A 23,878-nucleotide genomic window follows, 5' to 3' on the forward strand; every position below is an offset into this window, starting at 1 on the left:
AGTGCAGTCTTCCCCCAACACAGCTCACCCTCAGAGCTCTGAAACCTGAGGAAGACATGTGTCCATTGGGCCCCAATTCTCCACTGTCAAGCTCTGCCTCCCACAAGCTTGAGGTGAGAAGGAAGCACCTGGCCATCCTCCTCCACGAGGGGGGAAGGGAGCAGGGTACCTCAGACCCCAGCAATTGTGCTTCATCCACATACCTACATGACCACATCCTTGGCATGTCTAACATAGGTGCCCCGGCACCTCACTTTGAATGGGGATGTTCAGCAAATATTGTTTTGTTCTCAGTCTTTGAGGCTTCAGCCAAAACCCAGACAGAGTGTCATTTAACATTCTGTTTCAGAAACATAAAGACGGATGCTCACCAGACTGAATAATGCATAGCACAGCAAACACTGTCTGTCTCTATATGGTTGTTTTCTAATATTTTCTATTAAGGAAAATGGATTTGTCTTCTAATTCTCACTCTGCTCCTAGAAATGCTTTATGAACCTGAGTAAATCATTAGTCCTCAGTGTCTTCACCTAAAATTATACGAAACTATAAAATTATTTAAAGTTTGTTGAAAAGTCTCTCCAAGAAAATATAGCCCTGTCATTTGAGGCTAATATACATCAATCTTCTTAGCCCAAAAATGCAAAAAACTAAAAATTAGCCAGAGAGCAGCAGGAGAACTGCCTTTGAATAAACCCAAATTCCTGACATCGTGCTCTACCTCTCCAGGAGGAATTAAAACTCTCACCTTCCCAATCTCAGAAGCAAGTTACTCATATCGAGCCTGACCTTATGCCCCAGTTCTGATCACTAAGCTTCTACATTGTTCTCTTTGCCCCGTTCCTTACCTTGTTAACCTGACTAGTAGACAGGTTCACCCAGGACAATCCTCCTCCCAAAGACAAGGACCCGCTCTGAATTTAAGCCAAGCATGAGGATGCCGGTGCCTGTTAGAAGACTGCTCAGAAGTAAGCACCTGTGATTCATGAATACCCCATACTCCTGGAACCACTGTCTTCTTAGGGACTCCACCATCTCAGAATGAGCTCCCTGTTATTTGTACCCTTACCCTAGGACAGGACACAGGTCCACTGCCACTTCAATCACAGCCCCTGCCCCACTCCAGGATCCTAAAGCATGCAAGGTATCGACATAAATGCCAAATGGAGCTAACTGGGCTAAAAGCATGCATCTTTCTAAAAATGCATTGTTTACAGTATTTCCTCCTTTATCCTTTTACTTTTAAAGAATAAATTTTTCTCTAGTGTTTTCATGGCTGACATAGAGTAACTGCCTTATTTTGAATAAAATTAAAATTGCATCATTTTCTTCTCTGTCCTTAGAGCATAGGTTCCACAAACATAAAGTAGGTAATTGATCTTATTTAAGAAATTTGCAATGGAACAATAAAAACAATTAAGTGCAATGACTCTAGTACAGATGTTCTGAATCCAATATTTCTCAAAAGGTTTTGACAACATCCAAAGTTGTATGAAAATATTTGGCAGTGGTATCTCAAAATTTAAGTATTCTGTTCTTTTTTCAAGTACTAGCCAAGAATGGAAGAGTCTTCATGAACAATCTAATTGAGAGGTTCTGGAAAACAAATCTGTAGCATATGGTCATTTTTTCTTTGTTGATGGCTCAGCTGAGCCAGTGACATTTATGAGTCCATGGCTGAGGGCTCTATAGGTTCTGGATCAAAACAATCTTTCCTAAAGTTATGGACTCAATGTTTGTGTCCCTCTGCCCCTAAATTCATATGTCGAAGCCCAAACCACTAGTGTAGCTGTATTTGGAGTAAAGTAATTAAGGTTAAATGAGGTCATAAGGGTGAGGCCCTGATCTGATAGGATTAGTGCCCTTCTAAGAAGAGACACTAAAAATCATGGAAAATGAAAGGCGACATGAAGACGTAATGAGAAGGCGGCCATCTGCAAGTGAGAAAGAGGGATCACACCAGAAACTGAATTGCCAGAACCTTGATCTTGGACTTCTAGCAACCAGAACTGTGAGAAAATAAATTTCTGCTGTTTAAGCCACTCAGTCTATAGTACTTTTTTATAGCATCCTCAGCCAACTAATACACCCAGGAACTTATCAACGGAGGAGAGGACGAAAAGACATTTTCTTCCTCTTTCTCCAAGTGGGATCCCAGAAATTCCCCAGTGTATATTAAAATATTAATATCTTGCTTTCACACACTGTTTATATGCATAGTCCTATTTATTCTTCACAATCTTGTAGTTAGGCAGAGCTAGCATTATTAATCCCATTTTACAGATGAGATGCAATGTGGCTAAGTCAAGATTAGAGGTAGAGCTTTTGACTGCTAGCCCAAGCTTCTTGCACTGCACCTCATGCCAGCTGACTGAGAGTAGCTTTAGAGATCTTTCTACTCCTGAGTCAGCTCACAGTTAGAACATCCCTGGGAATCACAGCACTGGTTCCAGGATAAGACACTAGACTTCAAAAGGGGTACCTCTTAACAGATAAGCAGAATTATCTGCCATTAGTCAGGAGAACCATGAGCTATTAATAAATAAAGTTGAAGAAAAAATGAAAATGAAAATGAAAGCTGGAGTTGTGCTCAATTTCAATAATTTTAATTATTAATTTAGAGTGATAGTAATTTTGACCTTTTAACAAAACCTTCTTTATATACCATTTTTTTTCTTTTTTAAACATCTTTATTGAAGTATAATTGCCTTACAATAGTGTGTTAGCTTCTGCTTTATAACAAAGTGAATCAGTTATACATATACAATATGTTCCCATTTCTCTTCCCTCTAGCATCTCCCTCCCTCCCACCCTCCCCATCCCACCCCTCTAGGTGGTCACAAAGCACCGAGCTGATCTCCCTGTGCTATGCGGCTGCTTCCCACTAGTTATCTATTTTACATTTGGTAGTGTATATATCTCCATGACACTCTCTTACCCTGTCACATCTCACCCCACCCCCTCCCCATATCCTCAAGTCCATTCTCTAGTAGGTCTGTGTCTTTATTCCCGTCTTGCCACTAGGTTCTCCATGGCCTTTTTTTTTTTTTTTTTTTCCCCTTAGATTCCGTATATATGTGTTAGCATACTGTATTTGTTTTTCTCTTTCTGACTTACTTCACTCTGTATGACAGACTCTAACTCCATCCACCTCATTACAAATACCTCCATTTCATTTCTTTTGATGGCTGAGTAATATTCCATTGTATATATGTGCCACATCTTCTTTATCCATTCATCTGTCGATGGACATTTAGGTTGCTTCCATGTCCTGGCTATTGTAAATAGAGCTGCAGTGAACATTTTGTTACATGACTCTTTTTGACCTATGGTTTTCTCAGGGTATATGCCCAGTAGTGGGATTGCTGGGTCGTATGGTAGTTCTATTTGTAGTTTTTTAAGGAACCTCCATACTGTTCTCCATAGTGGCTGTATCAATTTACATTCCCACCAACAGTGCAAGAGTGTTCCCTTTCCTCCACACCCTCTCCAGCATTTATTGTTTCTAGATTTTTTGATGATGGCCATTCTGACCGGTGTGAGATGATATCTCATTGTAGTTTTGATTTGCATTTCTCTAATGATTAATGATGTTGAGCATTCTTTCATGTGTCTGTAGGCCATCTGTATATCTTCTTTGGAGAAATGTCTATTTAGATCTTCTGCCCATTTTTGGATTGGGTTGTTCGTTTTTTTGTTATTGAGCTGCATGAGCTGCTTGTAAATCTTGGAGATTAATCCTTTGTCAGTTGCTTCATTTGCAAATATTTTCTCCCATTCTGAGGGTTGTCTTTTGGTCTTGTTTATGGTTTCCTTTGCTGTGCAAAAGCTTTTCAGTTTCATTAGGTCCCATTTGTTTATTTGTGTTCTTATTTCCATTTCTCTGGGAGCTGGGTCAAAAAGAATCTTGCTGTGATGTATGTCATAGAGTGTTCTGCCTATGTTTTCCTCTAAGAGTTTGATAGTGTCTGCCCTTACACTTAGGTCTTTAATCCATTTTGAGTTTATTTTTGTGCATGGTGTCAGGGAGTGTTCTAATTTCATAGTTTTACATGTTCCTGTCCAATTTTCCCAGCACCACTTATTGAAGAGGCTGTCTTTTCTCCACTGTATATGCTTGCCTCCTTTATCAAAGATAAGTTGACCATATGTGTGTGGGTTTATCTCTGGGCTTTCTATCCTGTTCCATTGATCTATATTTCTGTTTTTGTGCCAGTACCAAACTGTCTTGATTACTGAAGCTTTGTAATATAGTCTGAAGTCAGGGAGCCTGATTCCCCCAGCTCCATTTTTCGTTCTCAAGATTGCTTTGGCTATTCGGGGTCTTTTGTGTTTCCATACAAATTGTGAAATTTTTTGTTCTAGTTCTGTGAAAAATGCCAGTGGTAGTTTGATAGGGATTGCATTGAATCTGTAGATTGCTTTGGGTAGCAGAGTCATTTTCACAATGTTGATTCTTCCAATCCAGGAACATGGTATATCTCTCCATCTATTTGTATCGTCTTTAATTTCTTTCATCATTGTTTTATAATTTCCTGCATACAGGTCTTTTGTCTCCTTAGGTAGGTTTATTCCTAGATATTTTATTCTTTTTGTTGCAATGGTAAATGGGAGTGTTTTCTTAATTTCAATTTCAGATTTTTCGTCATTAGTGTATAGAAATGCAAGAGATTTCTGTGCATTAATTTTGTATCCTGCTACTTTACCAAATTCATTGATTAGCTCTAGGAGTTTTCTGGTAGCATCTTTAGGATTCTCTATGTATAGTATCATGTCATCTGCAAATAGTGACAGCTTTACTTCTTCTTTTCCGATTTGGATTCCTTTTATTTCTTTTTCTTCTCTGATTGCTGTGGCTAACACTTCCAAAACTATGTTGAATAATAGTGGTGAGAGTGGGCAACCTTGTCTTGTTCCTGATCTTAGTGGAAATGGTTTCAGTTTTTCACCATTGAGGACAATGTTGGCTGTGGGTTTGTCATATATGGCCTTTATTATGTTGAGGAAAGTTCCCTCTATGCCTACTTTCTGCAGGGCTTTTATCATAAATGGGTGTTGAATTTTGTCGAAAGCTTTCTCTGCATCTATTGAGATGATCATATGGTTTTTCTCCTTCAATTTGTTAATATGGTGTATCACATTGATTGATTTGCGTATATTGAAGAATCCTTGCATTCCTGGGATGAACCCCACTTGATCATGGTGTATGATCCTTTTAATGTGCTGTTGGATTCTGTTTGCTAGTATTTTGTTGAGGATTTTTGCATCTATGTTCATCAGTGATATTGGCCTGTAGTTTTCTTTCTTTGTGACATCTTTGTCTGGTTTTGGTATCAGGGTGATGGTGGCCTCGTAGAATGAGTTTGGGAGTGTTCCTCCCTCTGCAATGTTTTGGAAGAGTTTGAGAAGGATAGGTGTTAGCTCTTCTCTAAATGTTTGATAGAATTCACCTGTGAAGCCATCTGGTCCTGGGCTTTTGTTTGTTGGAAGGTTTTTAATCACAGTTTCAATTTCAGTGCTTGTGATTGGCCTGTTCATATTTTCTATTTCTTCCTGGTTCAGTCTCGGCAGTTTGTGCATTTCTAAGAATCTGTCCATTTCTTCCAGGTTGTCCATTTTATTGGCATATAGTTGCTTGTAGTAATCTCTCATGATCTTTTGTATTTCTGCAGTGTCAGTGGTTACTTCTCCTTTTTCATTTCTAATTCTATTGATCTGAGTCTTCTCCCTTTTTCTCTTGATGAGTCTGGCTAATGGTTTATCAATTTTGTTTATCTTCTCAAAGAACCAGCTTTTAGTTTCATTGATTTTTGCTATTGTTTCCTTCATTTCTTTTTCATTTATTTCTGACCTGATCTTTATAATTTCTTTCCTTCTGCTGGCTTTGGGGTTTTTTTGTTCTTCTTTCTCTAATTGCTTTAGGTGCAAGGTTAGGTTGTTTATTCGAGATGTTTCCTGTTTCTTGAGGTAGGCTTGTATTGCTATAAACTTCCCTCTTAGCACTGCTTTTGCTGCGTCCCATAGGTTTTGGGTCGTCATGTCTCCGTTGTCATTTGTTTCTAGATATTTTTTGATTTCCCCTTTGATTTCTTCAGTAATCACTTCGTTATTAAGTAATGTATTGTGTAGCCTCCATGTGTTTGTATTTTTTACAGATCTTTTCCTGTAATTGATATCTAGTCTCATAGCGTTGTGGTCGGAAAAGATACTTGATACGATTTCAATTTTCTTAAATTTACCAAGGCTTGATTTGTGACCCAAGATATGATCTATCCTGGAGAATGTTCCATGAGCACTTGAGAAAAATGTGTATTCTATTGTTTTTGGGTGGAATGTCCTATAAATATCAATTAAGTCCATATTGTTTAATGTATCATTTAAAGCTTGTGTTTCCTTATTTATTTTCATTTTGGATGATCTGTCCATTGGTGAAAGTGGGGTGTTAAAGTCCCCTACTATGCTTGTGTTGCTGTCAATTTCCCCTTTTATGGCTGTTAGTATTTGCCTTATGTATTGAGGTGCTCCTATGTTGGGTGCATAAATATTTACAATTGTTATACCTTCCTCTTGGATCGATCCCTTGATCATTATATAGTGTCCTTCTTTGTCTCTTGTAATAGTCTTTATTTTAAAGTCTATTTTGTCTGATATGAGAATTGCTACTCCAGCTTTCTTTTGATTTCCATTTGCATGGAATATCTTTTTCCATCCCCTCACTTTCAGTCTGTATGTGTCTCTAGGTCTGAAGTGGGTCTCTTGTAGACAGCATATATATGGGTCTTGTTTTTGTATCCATTCAGCCAGCCTGTGTCTTTTGGTGGGAGCATTTAATCCATTTACATTCAAGGTAATTATCGATATGTATGTTCCTATTCCCATTTTCTTAAATGTATTGGGTTTGTTATTGTAGGTGTTTTCCTTCTCTTGTGTTTCTTGCCTAGAGAAGTTCCTTTAGCATTTGTTGTAAAGCTGGTTTCGTGGTGCTGAACTCTCTCAGCTTTTGCTTGTCTGTAAAGGTTTTAATTTCTCTATCGAATCTGAATGAGATCCTTGCTGGGTAGAGTAATCTTGGTTGTAGGTTTTTCTCCTTCATGACTTTAAGTATATCCTGCCACTCCCTTCTGGCTTGCAGAGTTTCTGCTGAGAGATCAGATGTTAACCTTATGGGGATTCCCTTGTGTGTTATTTGTTTTTTTTCCCTTGCTGCCTTTAATATGTTTTCCTTATATTTAATTTTTGACAGTTTGCTTAATATGTGTCTTGGCGTGTTCCTCCTTGGGTTTATCCTGTATGGGACTCTCTGTGCTTCCAGGACTTGATTAACTATTTCCTTTCGCATATTAGGGAAGTTTTCAACTATAATCTCTTCAAAAATTTTCTCAGTCCCTTTCTTTTTCTCTTCTTCTTCTGGTACCCCTATAATTTGAATGTTGGCGTGTTTAATGTTGTCCCAGAGGTCCCTGAGACTGTCCTCAGTTCTTTTCATTCTTTTTTCTTTATCCTGCTCTGTAGTAGTTATTTCCACCATTTTATCCTCCAGGTCACTTATCCTTTCTTCTGCCTCAGTTATTCTACTATTGATCCCATCTAGAGTATTTTTAATTTCATTTATTGTGTTTTTCATCATTGCTTGGTTCCTCTTTAGTTCTTCTACATCCTTGTTAAATGTTTCTTGCATTTTGTCTATTCTATTTCCAAGATTTTGGATCATCCTTACTATCATTATTCTGAATTCTTTTTCAGGTAGACTACCTATTTCCTCTTCATTTGTTAAGTCCAGTGTGTTCTGAGCCTGCTCCTTCATCTGCTGTGTGTTTTTCTGTCGTCTCATTTTGCCTATCTTACTGTGTTTGGGGTCTCCTTTTCACAGGCTGCAGGTTCGTAGTTCCCGTTGTTTTTGGTATCTGTCCCCAGTGGCTGAGGTTGGTTCAGTGGGTTGTGTAGGCTTCCTGGTGGAGGGAACTAGTGCCTGAGTTCTGGTGGATGAGGCTAGATCTTGTCTTTCTGGTGGGCATGTCCACGTCTGGTGGTGTATTTTGGTGTGTCTGTGGCCTTATTATGATTTTAGGCAGCCTCTCTGCTAATGGATGGGGTTGTGTTCCTGTCTAGCTAGTTGTTTGGCATAGGGTGTCCAGCACTGTAGCTTGCTGGTCGTTGGGTGAAGCTGGGTCTTGATGTTGAGATGGAGATCTCTGGGAGATTTTTGCCGTTTGGTATTACGTGGAGCTGGGAGGTCTCTTGTGGACCAGTGTTCTGAAGTTGGCTCTCCCACCTCAGAGGCACGGCCCTGATGCCTGGCTGGAGCACCAAGAGCCTTTCGTCCACACGGCTCAGAGTAAAAGGGAGAAAAAAATAGAAAGAAAGAAAGAAAGAGGCTATAATATAGTGAAGTAAAATAAAGCTATTGTAAAGCAAAGCTATACAGACAAAATCTCACCCAGAAGCATATACATATACACTCACAAAAAAAAGGAAAAGGGGAAAAATTAATATCTCCTGCTCCCAGAGTCCCCCTCCTGAACTTGGGCTGATTCGTTGTCTATTCAGGTATTCAGCAGATGCAGGCACATCACGTTGTTTGTGGAGTTTTAATCCGCTGCTCCCGAGGCTGCTGGGAGAGATTTCCCCTTCTCTTCCCTGTTCGCACAGCTCCTGGGGTTCAGCTTTGGATTTGGACCCGCCTCTGCGTGTAGGTCGCCTGAGGGCGTCTGTTCCCCGCCCAGACAGGACGGGGTTAAAGGAGCAGCTGCTTCGGGGGCTCTGGCTCACCCAGGCCGCGGGGAGGGAGCGGTACGGAGGAGGCGGGGCGAGCCTGCGGCGGCCGAGGCCGGCGTGACGTTGCACCAGCCCGAGGGGCGCAGTGCGTTCTCCCGGGGATGTTGTCCCCGGATCCCGGGACCCTGGCAGTGGCGGGCTGCACAGGCTACCGGGAGGGGCGGTGTGGAGAGTGACCTGTGCTCACACACAGGCTTTTTGGAGGCGGCAGCAGCAGTCCCAGCGTCTCACGCCCGTCTCTGGGGTCCGCGCTGATCGCCGCGGCTCGCGACCTTCTCTGGAGTTCGTTTAGGCGGCGCTCTGAATTCCCTCTCCGTGCGCGCAGCGAAACAAAGAGGCAAGAAAAAGTCTCTTGCCTCTTCGGCAGCTGCAGACCTTTCCCCGGTCTCCCTCCCGGCTAGCTGTGGTGCGCCAACCCCTTCAGGCTGTGTTCACGCCACCAGCCCCAGTCCTCTCCCTGCGCTCCGACCGAAGCCGAGCCTCAGCTCCCAGCCCCGCCCGCCCCGGCGGGTGAGCAGACAAGCCTCTCGGGCTGCTGAGTGCTACTCGGCGCCGAGCCTCTGTGCGGGAATCTCTCCGTTTTTTCCTCTGCACCCCTGTTGCTGTGGGGACCGAGCTGATAGCTGCGGCTCGCGCCAGTCTCTGGAGTTCGTTTAGGCGGCGCTCTGAATCCCCTCTCCTTGCGCACGAGGAAACACAGAGGGAAGAAAAAGTCTCTTGCCTCTTCGGCAGCTGCAGACTTTTTCCCCAGACTCCCTCCCGGCTAGCTGTGGTGCGCTAACCCCTTCAGGCTGTGTTCACGCCGCCAGCCCCAGTCCTCTCCCTGCGATCCGACTGAAGCCGAGCCTCAGCTCCCAGCCCCGCCTGCCCCGGCGGCTAAGCAGACAAGCCTCTCGGGCTGGTGAGTGCTGCTCGGCGCCGAGCCTCTGTGCGGGAACCTCTCCGCTTTGCCCTCCGCACCTCTGTGGCTGCGCTCTCCTCCGTGGCTCTGAAGCTTCCCCCCTCCGCCCCCCGCAGTCTCCGCCCGCTAAGGGGCTCCTAGTGCGTGGAAACCTTTCCTCCTTCACAGCTCCCTCCCACTGGTGCAGGTGCCGTCCCTATTCTTTTGTCTCTGTTATTTCTTTTTTCTTTTGTCCTACCCAAGTACGGGGGGAGTTTCTTGCCTTTTTGGAGGTCGGACGTTTTCTGCCAGCGTTCAGTGGGTGTTCTGTAGGAGCAGTTCCACGTGTAGATGTATTTCTACTGTATCTGTGGGAAGGAAGGTGATCTCCACGTCTTACTCTTCCGCCATCTTCTCCCAAGCCCCTATATACCATTTTTGAGTTTTGACTACCTGTGGACACAATGGAATAAATCTTGGCCACTCTTTGTCCTGGAACACAACATCTACAGCTCCTCCTGGGAGAAAGAGCTCAGCTACAACTTAAAGTTCAGTACATTCACTCTTCTGATTAATTTGGAGCAGTGGAGCAATTAAAGAACAGATGCTATGGATTAATGTTCCACATTACATTGAGAAGCCCTTCTATAGGCCCTGGTGCTATTTTAAAAATATCTGAGCTCTGAATGTCACTCCATTAATAAAGATTTCAGCAGCTTAGTCATTAACACCAACAAGACCTTATCATTAGAACAACATATACTTTCAGGCTCATTTTTCTGTTGTGCAAATCAATGATGAAAAACTTCAGAAACTGAACCAATGTTAGATTGTTTAGTATAACTGATTTGGGGCTCATATTCAAAACATTTATTTTATCCATACATAATATCTTAAAATATGTCTCTTTCCTAACAGGCAGCCAAAAATCCCTACTATTGACATTTGGTTTCAACTCTCCCTAATACAGAATGTCTCTCTTTGCTTCCTTTTCAACTGTTCCTGAGGATGACTGCCAAACCCTAAGGCAAAGGGAAACCTTGGTTGCCTTTAGCATGTAAGCCTCTCAGTGTCAGCAGTTACACCATTCTCTCCTTTAGGCTGAGTTTGCACTGTATTGGAAAACAGAGGCCTCTGAGTATTCATGCCTCTTCAGATTGGCTGTCAAAAGCCCTTCACGTGCAATCTTCTTATTTGGCCCCAAAGAAGACAGTCTCTTCTAATTAGTGCTCAAATGGTTATCCCATTCAGAAAGAATGGAATATTTGTTTGATATAGAACATAAATTTATTCTAGTTAAAATAATATTTTGTTTGTAGAAATTTTTATGTGCATCCAGAGAAAAGGGAGACTTTAAAATCAGAAATCTCAAAAATTAATGGGAAGCATTTTAAAAATAATTTTAAGGAATTAAAAACAACCTAAATATCCAGTAATAGGGATTTGATATGGGGATATCTATGTAGATATAGATATAGAGAATGAGATTTCCATTCAATAAAGCACTCTGTATCTAACATAAATAATCCTGATGCTTCTAGTTCTATATAATAGACTATTTACATAGACATTTACCTTCTCTTCCTCAAAAATGCCTGTAAAAATTACAATCAAGAAATACAGAAGCTAGCAAGCCCACAGCAGCACTAAAAAGGGGAAAGAGAGCCATCAGCAGACCAGAGATTTATTAAAATCTTTAGAAAATGGCAAGTAGACGAATCATATTGTCAGATGAAACAAAAGCAAAGAAGCAAATGTTCCAGCACTGAAGACACCTGGCTTCACTCTGAAAAAAGTGAATGCTGAGCAGAATGAAGAGAAAGATCAAAACCTAGAAATATCGCCATGAAATTTCATAACACACCAAAGATAAAGAGGATATGCCAGAAACTTCCAGGAAAGGGCTATGGAAGTTCCCTATTGTTTGATGTATTCATTATCTGAGTTCTTACAGCCATGAGATTGCATAGGGAAGCAGTCATGTCTCAAAAATATTCATTAATGGACTGGCCACTTGTAAAATTAGTCCTGATTCAAATACTCATCCCATATCACACTAATATCTGTCCTCACCAATCACATCAGAGTCTATTTTGGTCAATTTCACTGAATTTTTAATAAATATATGATTAAAATATGTAAGCCATAAATATTTAATAAATGTATAATAATAAATATATAGCATAAATTGACTTTAAAGTAAAATTGCAAATCTTGAAAAGTTGTTAGATTTCATAGGGTTGATAAAAGTGTTGGTGACTTGAGTCACCAACAAAGCTACTGCTAAATGAGAATTAGCAGAGTTAGATCAGTTTAGGATGGATGAGGAGAAAACCAACCAGGAGAATGGTAAGAAAGGGTCTTCAAGGGAGATTCACTTAAAAATCAAAGAATTTAAGACAGGCCCTTGTAGGGAAGTCTTGAAATATTTTTGCAGAAATTACTATCTTTATGATTGTGCAGGAAAGTGAAATATGAACTTGGAAGATATCATATCATTCTACCATCTATTTTTATCAGAAAATAGTACCCCCCAAACAATCCAATTTAAATAGATTTATATTAAGAGGACTTTTCTAGTGCTACTTTCCCAAGAAACAGGAGACTTCCTATAGATAGAAAGGAATCAAAAACAGGATGGTATTATATTAGTCTCATTAGCAAGAATAGATGTTGAAAATAGTGAAATAAAGCCTGTAAAATTCTGAAAAAAATGACTTTATATCAACAATTCTATACATAATCAAACTACTAATCAAATATGAAAGCAAAACAATGACATGCAAGAACTCTGAAGGTTTACCTGCCATGTACTCTTTTGAAAAAAGCACTCCAGCCATATTTTAAAAGAGGAAGGAAGGAAGGAAGGAGGAAGAGAGGGAGGGAGGGTGGGAGGGAGGGAGGGAGGAAGAAAGAAAGGGAAAGGGAAGCCAAGAATATGGAATGAAAGGTATGAGGAGATTTCTGCTTTAGTTAATGAAAGACTGAGTAGTTTAACCAAATCTAACCACACTCTGGGAAAAAAAAATACACAAAACCTGATTAAATATATTATTTAAAAATCTTCTTAAAAGCATCAAACATATATCAAGATAATAAGGAATTACAGGACAAAAATCCAACACTTGGGAAAAGGTTTGCCCTGTGATCACTGGCTGACCTGGAAGAGGTAGGTGATATGTGCTTTGATAGCCTCTTAGAGCTAAGGGGAAAAGTCAGAGTTCAGGGCTCACCCAATACTGGGAATTGGGGCCCCCAAAGGGCTACACTCTGAGAATAGTGATAAAACAAAAATAACTCAACCTTGTGCAGACGGTAGACTCACTTCTTTTTAAAATATCAATAGCCCATGAAATCTCAGGCTGTGAGACTGCCTGAGAACACTCTAGATTGTCGGTACCCCTCTTTGGAGGAAGAGAATATCATCCTTAGGATGAGAATATCATCCTAAATCTCAAATTATTTCAACAAATACTTTTTCAAACACAATGCCCAGCATACACCAAAGCATGAAGAGAAAAGACACAATGAGCAAGAACCAACAGTGATAAAAATAACCAAAATAGTCAGGCATTATCATATACAGTAAAACTATGCTTAATGTTTTCAAGGAGAAGAAGAATAAGCTGTGAAAATTTCAGCAGGGAAGGAACTAACAACTATAAAAAGTGACTTAGCAGTTTTAAAAAAGAAACAAATTGAAATTCTACAATGGAAAAATCCGTTTAAAAAATTAAGAATTCAGTGGGAATTTAACAATATATTGGACAGCGGAAGAGACAGTTAGTGAACTGAAAATAGGTCAGAAGACACTCCCCAGCATGCAGCATACAACAAAAAGGTGGAAAACATGGAAGAGAATGTAAAAGACTCAGAATTCCATGAGAAATCCTTAAGTTCTGGCATCTAGAAGAATAAGAATGGGCACTGGTCATTTTTGTGGAGATTTTAGCCTAGAATTTTCCAAAACTCATGAAAAATATCTGTCTTCCAATTTAGGAATCCAAATAAATCCCAAACAGAATAAATAGAAGGAAAGCCATACCTAAACATATCATAGTGAAATTGGATAAAACCAAAAAAATCTTCAGTGCAGCCAGAGCAACTCACCTTCAAGAGAATAACAGTAGACTGGCAGGTGACTTCTGAACAGCATCAGTGGAAGTCAGAAAGAAACTGCTAACCTAGAATTTGTAACTAGCAAAAATAAAGTCATCTTCAGATGAATAAAAAATTGAAAGAGTTCACCATTAGGAAACCTGCATCCAAAGGAATCTGCAAAGTATGTTTTCAGTTCACTAACTGTCTCTTTGACTGTCCAATATGTTGTTAAATTCTCACTGACTTCTTCCAGAGAAAAGGGAAATGATGGCTGGAAATCAAGGGGCTCAAAAATACAAAAAGAATAAAAAGAAAAGAAAGTTGTAAACGTGAGTAAATCTCAATAAACAGTGATCCATTAAAAAATAATAATATGTACATAAGGAACTATGTAAATGAAGTTAAGTGTCCTAAGCAGCTTGTATTACCCAGAAAGAGAGTAAAATTATCCATTAATATTAGACATTGATAAGTCAATGATACATTTTGTAATTTCTAGGATGAACACTAAAAGTATAGGGAAAGCGCATAATACAACAAAAAGATAGCAAAAAAAAAAATCAATGATTAAAAAAAATCAGTTGGAAGTCAAGAAGGCCAGACTCCATAGGACTTGAGGATATCTGCTGGGTCTCAGATTTTCTATTAAGGATCTGAGGCAACCACGGTCTCCAGCTATTAGAGTAGATACCAAATCAATTTGTTGGGGAAAACAAGCATTCAGAAATTCCTGTTTACTTTTTTCAATACATAGGTGCTATGATGACATGCGGAGTATCCCAGTTATTCAGAATCATTTCAACAAACTTGCTATGATAAGCATATCACATTCAAGACAGTCACTTCTTATATCCTGGAAAAGAATGGCAGATATGGAGACTATTTTAGGGAGACCCTGCCAATACTCCTCCTGATTTTCATTCCTCAAAAGGTAAAGATGGAAAATACGAGCTAGTAGCGGCAGCAAATTAGCTTATTCCTGGAGATTAAAGATTTAATGACAAAGAGTGATGTAAAGAGGCAACATGCAGAAAATCTGGTGGCAGGACTGTTCACCTAAGTGCTTTGTTACATTCATAGAGGACTCAGGGAAGTTAAAGGAAACCAGCGAATGAAATCAAGGATTCAGACTCTGATTTGAGCATCTTCCAACATTACAGAGAAATAGAGTCCTATTAAGTGCCTCAGATATTTTCTATTCTGCCACATTTATTCTAGGTTTTCCTTTGTGATCATGATCAAAGATCTCAATCTTTCACCACCAATTTATGTTGACTACAGGACTACCTGCTTCTGTCGTCAAAAGCTCCTTGAAATTTGTTATGTCTGTTTCTGTGTGTATCAATATTCTGCAATTTTGCTCTATTGCCGCTACATGTGAGATGGCCTTTAAAATTTCACTGCCTCTTTTGTGAAAGCAAAGTAGAAGAAACTAAAAGTGACTGAGTAATGATAAAGTACTTATTCTTTCCAGGTCTCAGGTTATCAGTTGAAATTGTAATAGAGGAATTGCATAAGAAAGTGACAAGAAATGATATAATAATATACACCATTATTTTTAATGTAGCTAGATTCTTAGAAGAAATATTTCCAAAGCCACACTTTTTGTGCACTTCTTAGAGAGTGATTTTTTAAAGAAAGTCATTCTATGTATTACATATATTTTTTCTGTTTCCTGACTAATTTTTTTACCAGAAATGGAGAAGAAATAGCAAATGTGTCATTACTTTAATAGGATGATTACTTGTCAAAGTGAGGTTTGGGGCTTAATTATACTTTTAATGCACGTAGGTCAAACTGAAGTCCCTTTGTGAAAAGACAGGTGTGTGAAATTTGAATACAATTTTAGAAAAACAATGAATACATTGCCAACTGTTAACTTTAACAAGTTAAATAAATAAAACCCTAATTCACTAATCTGACACTATTTAGATACAAACAAACATTTATTCCCTTGTCTGCCATCTTTATATGTTTAGACAATGTGACCAAATTAAAATTGTTCATTGCTGAGTGACTACAAAACTGCACTTTGAATGAGCAAGGAAAGTGAGTAACAGTAGTCTAGCAGGGGAAATTTTTCTTCAGAACAATGGTTTTAAGAGCTTCTTTGTAAAAGCTAAAGCCTGAGTTCTTTTGGGAATTTCTCAGAGACTTAATTTTAGCAGTTAATAGTAATCCTCAGATACAATTATTTATAATTATTTACATTTCAATGAACACAAATGTATAAATATTAGAGACTCTTCTCTAGAAGCTTTGGAATGTAAATTTCTATAAATTCATAAAAGAAATTCTTTGTAATTTTAACGTTAGAACAAGTTTTGCAGATGATTGGTTCAAGATGGCGGAGTAGAAGGACGTGTGCTCACTCCCTCTTGAAAGAGCAGAGGAATCACAACTACTGCTGAACAATCATCAGCAGGAAGATACTGGAACTCACCAAAAAAGACACTCCACTTCCAAAGACAAAGGCAAAGCCAAAATAAGATGGTAGGAGGGTCGCAATCACAATAAAATCAAATCCCACAACCGCTGGGTGGGTGACTCACAAACTGGAGAACAATTATACCACAGAAGTCCACCCACAGCAGTGAAGGTTCTGAGCCCCACGTCAGGCTTCCCAACCTGGGGGTCTGGCAATGGGAGGAGGAATTCCCAGAGAATTAGACTGTGAACGCTGGCGGGATTTGATTGCAGGACTTCAACAGGACTGGGGGAAACAAAGACTCCACCCTTGGAGGGCACACACAAAGTAGTGTGCATTATCAGGACAGGACACGGGAGAAGGAACAGTGACCACACAGGAGACTGAACCAGACCTACCAGCTAGTGTTGGAGGGTCTCCTGAAGAGGCGGGGGGTGGCTGTGGCTCACCACAGGAAAAAAGACACTGGCAGCAGACGTTCTGGGAAGTACTGCTTGGCATGAGCCCTCCTGGAATCTGCCATTAGCCACACCAAAGAGCCTGTAGGTTCCAGTGCTGGGTCACGTCAGGCCAAACAACCAACAGGGAGGGAACTCAGCCCCACCCATCAGCAGACAAGCAGATTAAAGTTTTAATGAGCTCTGCCCACCAGAGCAACACCCAGCTCTACCCACCACCAGTCCCTCCCATCAGGAAGCATGCACAAGCCTCTTAGATAGCCTCATCCACCAGAGGGCAGAGAGCAGAAGCAAGAAGAACTACAGTCCTGCAGCTCATGGAATGAAAACCACATTCACAGAAAGATGGACAAAATGAAAAGGCAGAGGACTATGTACCAAATGAAGGAACAAGATAAAACCCCAGAAAAATAACTAAATGAACTGGAGATAGGCAACCTTCCAAAAAAAGAATTCAGAATAAAGATAGTGAAGATGATCCAGGACCTCAGAAAAAGAATAGAGGCCAAGATCAAGAAGATGCAAGAAATGTTTTAAAAAGACCTAGAAAAATTAAAGAACAAACACATAGAAGAATTAAAGAACAAAAAAAGAGATGAACAATACAATAACTGAAATGAAAAACACACTAGAAGGAATCAATAGCAGAATAACTGAGGCAGAAGAACGGATAAGTGACCTGCAAGACAGAATGGTGGAATTCACTGCTGCAGAACAGAATAAAGAAAAAAGAAAGAAAAGAAATGAAGACAGGCTAAAAGACCTCTGGGACAACATTAAACGTACCAACATTCGCATCATAGGAGTCCCAGAAAGAGAAGAGAGAGAGAGAAAGGACCAGAGAAAATATTTGAAGAGATTATAGTCGAAAAGTTCCCTAACATGGGAAAGGAAATACCCACCCAAGTCCAGGAAGCGCAGCAAGTCCCATACAGGATAACCCAAGGAGAAACATGCTGAGACACATAGTAATAAAACTGACAAAAATTAAAGACAAAGAAAAATTATTAAAAGCAACAAGGGAAAAACCACAAATAACTTATAAGGGAACTCCCATTAGGTTAACAGCTGATTTCTCACCAGAAACTCTACAAGCCAGAAGGGAGTGGCACAATATATTTAAAGTGATGAAAGGGAAGAACCGACAACCAAGATTACTCTACCTGGCAAGGATCTCCTTCAGATATGATGGAGAAATCAAAAGCTTTACAGACAAGAAAAAGCTAAGACAATTCAGCACCATCAAACCAGCTTTACAACAAATGCTAAAGGAACTTCTCTAAGTGGGAAACACACGAGAAGAAAAACACCTACAAAAACAAACCTAAAACAATTAAGAATGTGGTAATAGGAACATACATATCGATAATCACCTTAAATATGAATGGATTAAATGCTCCAACCAAAAGACACAGGCTTGCTGAATGGATACAAAAACAAGACCCATATATATGCTGTCCAAAAGAGACCCACTTCAGACCTAGGGACACGTACAGACTGAAAGTGAGGGGATGGAAAAAGATATTCCATGTAAATGGGAATCAAAAGAGAGCTGGAGTAGCAATACTCATATCAGATAAAATAGACTTTAAAATAAAGAATATTACAAGAGACAATGAAGGACACTAAATAATGATCATGGGATCAATCCAAGAAGAAGATATAACAATTATAAATATATATGCACCCAAAATAGGAGCACCTCAATACATAAGGCAAATGTGAACAGCTATAAAAGAGGAAATCAACAGTAACACAATAATAGAGGGGGACTTTAATACCTCACTTACACCAATGCACAGATCATCCAGACAAAATATTAAATAAATTAATGAGGAAACACAAGGTTTAAATGACACACTAGACCAGATAGATTTAATTGATATTTATAGGACATTCGATCCAAGACAACAGATTACACTTTCTTCTCAAGTGCACATGCAACATTCACCAGGATAGATTATATCTTGGGTCAAAAATCAAGCCTCGGTAAATTTAAGAAAACTGAAATCATATCAAGCATCTTTTCTGACCACAACACTATGAGATTAGAACTCAATTACAGGGGAAAAAAATGTAAAAAACACAAACACATGGAGGCTGAACAATATGCTACTAAAGAAGAAAACAAAAAGGAAATCAAAAAATAACCTAGAGACAGATGACAACAAAAACACAACAAACCAAAACCTATGGGATGCAGCAAAAGCAGTTCTAAAGGGGAAGTTTATAGCAACACAATCATACCTCAAGAAACAAGAAAAATCTGAAATAAACAATCTAAACTTTCACCTAAAGAAACTAGAGAAAGAAGAACAAACAAAACCCAAATTTAGTAGAAAGAAAGAAAGAAAGAAAGATCACAGCAGAAATAAATGCAGTAGAAACAAAGAAAACAATAGCAAAGATGAATAAAACTAAAAGCTGGTTCTTTGAGAAGATAAACAAAATTGATAAAACTTTAGCCAGACTCATCAAGAAAAAGAGGGAGAGGACTCAAATCAATAAAATTAGAAATGAAAAAGGAGAAGTTACAGTGGACACCACAGAAATACAAAGCATCATGAGAGACTACTACAAGCAACTCTATGCCAATAAAATGGACAACGTGGAAGAAATGGACAAATTCTTAGAAAGGTATAACCTTCCAAGACTGAACCAGGAAGAAACAGAAAATATGAACAGACCAATCACAAGCACTGAAATTAAAACTGTGATAAAAAAATCTTCCAACATACAAAAGCCCAGGACCAGATGGCTCCACAGGCAAATTCTATCAAACATTTAGAAAAGAGCTAACACCCATCCTTCTCAAACTCTTCCCAAAAATTGCAGAGGAAGGAACACTCCCAAACTCATTCTACGAGGCCACCATCACCCTGATACCAAAACCAGACAAAGATACTACAAAAAAAGAAAATTACAGACCAACAGCACTGATAAACATAGATGAAAAAATCCTCAAAAAATACTAGCAAACAGAATCCAACAAGACATTAAAAGGATCATACACCATGACCAAGTGGGATTTATCCCATGGATGCAAGGATTCTTCAATCTACGCAAATCAATCAATGTGAATCACCATATTAACAAACTGAAGAAAAAAAGCATATGATCATCTCAATAGATGCAGAAAAAGATTTCGACAAAATTCAACACCCATTTATGATAAAATCTCTCCAGAAAGTGAGCTTAGAAGGAAACTACCTCAACATAATAAAGGCCATATATGACAAACCCACAGCAAACATCATTCTCAATGGTGAAAAACTGAAAGCATTTCCTCAAAAATCAGGAACAAGACAAGGATGTCCACTCTCACCACAATTATTCAATGTAGTTTTGGAAGTCCTAGCCACAGCAATCAGAGAAGAAAAAGAAATAAAAGGAATCCAAACTGGAAAAGAAGAAGTAACACTGTCACTGTTTGCAGATGACATGATACTATACATAGAAAATCCTAAAGATGTCACCAGAAAACTACTAGAGCTAATCAATGAATTTGGTAAAATTGCAGGATACAAAATTAATGCACCAAAATCTCTTGCATTCCTATACACTAACAATGAAAGATCAGAAAGAGAAATTAAGAAACAATCCCATTTGCCACTGCAACAAAAAGAATAAAATACCTAGGAATAAACCTACCTAGGGAGACAAAAGACCTGTACTCAGAAAACTATAAGACACTGATGAAAGAAATCAAACATGACATAAACAGATGGAGAGATATACCATGTTCTTGGATTGGAAGAATCAATATTGTGAAAATGACTATACTACCCAAAGCCATCTACTGATTCAAAGCAATCCCTATCAAATTACCAATGGCATTTTATAGAGAACTAGAACAAAAAAAACTCAAAATTTTTATGGAGACACAAAAGACCCCGAATAGCCAAAGCAATCTTGAGGGACAAAAATGGAGCTGGAGGAATCAGACTCCCTGACTTCAGACTATACTACAAAGCTACAGTAATCAAGACAATATGGTACTGGCACAAAAACAGAAATATAGATCAATGGAACAGGATAGAAAGCCCAGAGATAAACCCACACACCTATGGTCAACTAATCTATGACAAAGGAGGGAAGGATATACAATGGAGAAAAAGACAGTCTCTTCAATAAGTGGTGCTGGGAAAACTGGACAGCTACATCTAAAAGAATGAAATTAGAACACTCTCTAACACCATATACAAAAATAAACTCAAAATGGATTAGAGACCTTAATGTTAGAGCGGGCACTATAAAACTCTTAGAGGAAAACATAGGAAGAACACTCTTTGACATAAATCACAGCAAGATCTTTTTTGACCCACCTCCTAGAGTAATGAAAATAAAAAGAAAAATAAACAAATGGGTCCTAATGAAACTTAAAAGCTTAAAAGCACATCAAAGGAAACTATAAACAAGACTAAAAGGCAACCCCAGAACAGGAGAAAATATTTGCAAGTGAATCAATGGACAAAGAATTAATCTCCAAAATATATAAACAGCTCCTGCAGCTCAATATTAAAAAAACAAACAACCCAACCAAAAAATGGGCAGAAGACCTAAATAGGCATTTCTCCAAAGACATACATGGGGCCCAGAGGCACATTAAAAGCTGTTCAACATCACTAATTATTAGAGAAATGCAGATCAAAACTACAATGAGGTATCACCTCACACCAGTTAGAATAGGCATTATCAGAAAATCTACAAACAACAAATGCTGGAGAGGGTGTGGAGAAAAGGGAACCCTCTTGCACTGTTGGTGGGAATGTAAATTGATACAGCCACTGTGGAGAACAGTATGGATGTTCCTTTAAAAGCTAAAAATAGAATTACCATATGACCCAGCAATTCCACTACTGGGCATATACCCAGAGAAAACCATAATTCAAAAAGAGACATGCACCCCAATGTTCATTGCAGCACTACTTACAATAGCCAGGTCATGGAAGCAACCTCAATGCCCATCGACAGATAAATGGATAAAGAAGATGTGGTACATATATACCATGGAATATTACTCAACCATAAAAAAGAGCAAAATTGGGTCATTTGTAGAGACGTGGATGGACCTACAGACTGTCATACAGAGTGAAGTAAGTCAGAAAGAGAAAAATAAATATCGTATATTAATGCATATATGTGGAATGTAGAAAAATGGTAGAGATGAAGCGGTTTGCAGGGCAGAAATAGAGACACATGTAGAGAACAAATATATGGACACCAAGGGGGGAAAGCAGGCGGAGGTGTTGGTGGTTGTGGGGTGAATTGGGAGATTGTGATTGACATATATACACTAATATGTATAAAATAGGTAACTAATAAGAACATGCTGTATAAAAAGTAAATAAATAAAATTTAGAAAAAAAAAAGGAGTTTTGGGGATTTTTTTGTCCTTGATGGTGTTAAAAAGTCCTTTTAAGTTCTAGCATTGACTAAGAAGAATCTGAGGAACTGCAGCTTCTTTATTTTTAAAAGTAATTGACAAAACTCATTTGTTCACAAAAACTTCTTTTTATTTCAAATTCTATTTATGCTTTATATACCGTCTTAGAAGCTGAGTCTTGCTTAAGATACATGGTGTTTGTCTAGTTATTTCCATACAGAATTCATATTCTAGATTTTTAGAGTTTTTAAACATGGAAAAGAGTTCAATAATCAGTTGTGATTATTTGTAAATTCTTAAGTTTTAGAATATGTTTGCATTTGTGATTTTTCAAATAATATTTAATCATTCATGGCCTAATTAAATTTAATGGAGAGCATTATTTTAATCCTAAGAAAAAAATGATAATTCAAGCAACATACATCTAAAATATGAATAATTTTATACAAGGTGAAAAGTTTTTCTGTTTTACTTTTTCATTTAAAAATATTAATATCTTGTTTGGCTCTATTTAAATTTACATTGATTGATATATTTTGCATTTGTATTCATTTTTATTTTATGTAATATTTTATAAAATAATTAGTACCTTAAAAATAAAAGTCCAAAAAAGAGGGAAAAGAATAGAGAACAAGCAGAACAAACAGAAATTACATGAGACACTAGATTTAACATGAATATGTCAGTAATTACATTTAATATAAATGGCCTAAATGCTCCAATTAAAAGGAAAAAATTACCAGATCAGATATATATTTATATAAAATATATAAAATAGTTATTTAAAACATACAGTGCAAGGTTGAAGGTAAAAGAATTAAAAAAAGATACACTATGAAAACAGGTATATTGATACCAGAAAAAAATAGGCTTTTAAGGCAAAAAGCATTACTAAATGTAAAGATGGTCACTCACACTTCAAAAGGTTCAATACACTAGGAAGATAGAGTGTTATTAAATTTAACATAATCGAATAATGTAATTGTAATAACTAATAATGTAAACTGTAAGTATAAAAAGCAAAATGTTAAAGGATGATAAGGAGAAATAGACAAATTCATAATCATGCTGTGAATCATAACACATCTTTTCAATAACTGATAAAGCAAAGAGACAAAAACCATAAAGGCCCTAAAACAAGCATCAACAATTTCAAGACTGAAGTTATACTGAGTGTATTCTCTAATCAGCATACTTTAATCAGAAACTGTATATTTCTAAAAAAAAAAAAAACATATTTTGCTAGTAACCAAGATGGAATAACATGGACCATATTTACCTTCCTACTTTAAACAACTAGAAAATCAGATAAAATATATGAAATGACAATTTTCAGACACTGGACAAAAAGCAAGACAAGACTGTGATCCACTAAAGACGAGAAACAAGCAAGATGAGCCCTACTATTGACCAAGCTTATGCCCTGGGAGACAGCTACCAGGCTGCCGTGAGGAGCTGAGTGGGAGAGGGTCAACACAGATCTGGGCAATTTCCTAAGGACACAGAGCTGGGAACAGCTTGTGTTCCCATCAGAAAGAGTGGAAAGATCTTATAGTAGATGAGAAATCAAGTAAAATCTTCAAAAGTATATTGCCTAAATAGTGAGACTACATTAGCTATAGATTAATGGCCTAAGAAAATTAAAAGCAAACCTCAAAACATTCCAACTGATACAAAGTAAATTCACTGCACACGAAAATAAAATTCAATAGTATTAAAAGGAAAACAAAATCTAGCACCAGAAATGTACAATTTACATCTATCATCTAATAAAAAATTGCCATGCAACAAGCAGGAAACTATAACTTATAACAGGAAATATCAACCAATAGAAACAGACACAGAAACAG

At 38.2% G+C, this 23,878-nt stretch overlaps 1 pseudogene; it reads left to right on the plus strand.

Moving 5' to 3' along the window:
* The window catches only part of LOC114237214 (general transcription factor IIH subunit 3-like), a 117,554-nt pseudogene extending 102,383 nt beyond the window's left edge, over positions 1 to 15,171 (plus strand).
* Positions 15,172 to 23,878: the final 8,707 nt, after the last annotated feature.

Source organism: Balaenoptera acutorostrata, chromosome 3, assembly GCF_949987535.1.
Source record: "Balaenoptera acutorostrata chromosome 3, mBalAcu1.1, whole genome shotgun sequence".
In the NCBI taxonomy this organism is placed as follows: domain Eukaryota; kingdom Metazoa; phylum Chordata; class Mammalia; order Artiodactyla; family Balaenopteridae; genus Balaenoptera; species Balaenoptera acutorostrata.